A 570-nucleotide genomic window follows, 5' to 3' on the forward strand; every position below is an offset into this window, starting at 1 on the left:
AAGACACTTGCCCAATGTGCCACGCAGTGGGACTGAACCCGGAACTATGTGGTTGGTAAGCAAGCTACTTACCACACAGCCACTCCTACGCCTATTATTAACTGTTGTTTCTCGTTTGTTGTCGGCGTTTGTTCGTCTTAGGTGGGAGGAGGAGGGGGGCAAAGTAACTTTTACTTTTCCTTCTCCTCCTCCTCTCTCTTCCTCTTACCCTTTCCACTCGTCCTTTTTCTACGTCCTCAATTTGCTGGCTCCCCATCATATACACGACGACTGGGTGGGTGATGCTGTATTCTACGCTGATTCTCCTTATTGCTTTCACCACAAATGATGACGGCTGAGTCGAGTCACCGAGTGCAGCTGATGAAGCATTCCTCCACCTCGTTTTTTTTTTATCATTTTTTTTTTCTGTTTTCGATACCCGAAGTCAGCCTGGATTGTCTTGTCTCTCTTCTCTTTTTCGTGTTCTATTCTTTTACATCATTACTTCCCCGACCTGTCCCCACGACAAACGATTTCCATGCCCTATTTTCCCACAGACCTCTATCAACGTGCGCTGAACGGTGGTCCTTA

This window comes from Octopus sinensis, linkage group LG25 (assembly GCF_006345805.1).
Source record: "Octopus sinensis linkage group LG25, ASM634580v1, whole genome shotgun sequence".
In the NCBI taxonomy this organism is placed as follows: domain Eukaryota; kingdom Metazoa; phylum Mollusca; class Cephalopoda; order Octopoda; family Octopodidae; genus Octopus; species Octopus sinensis.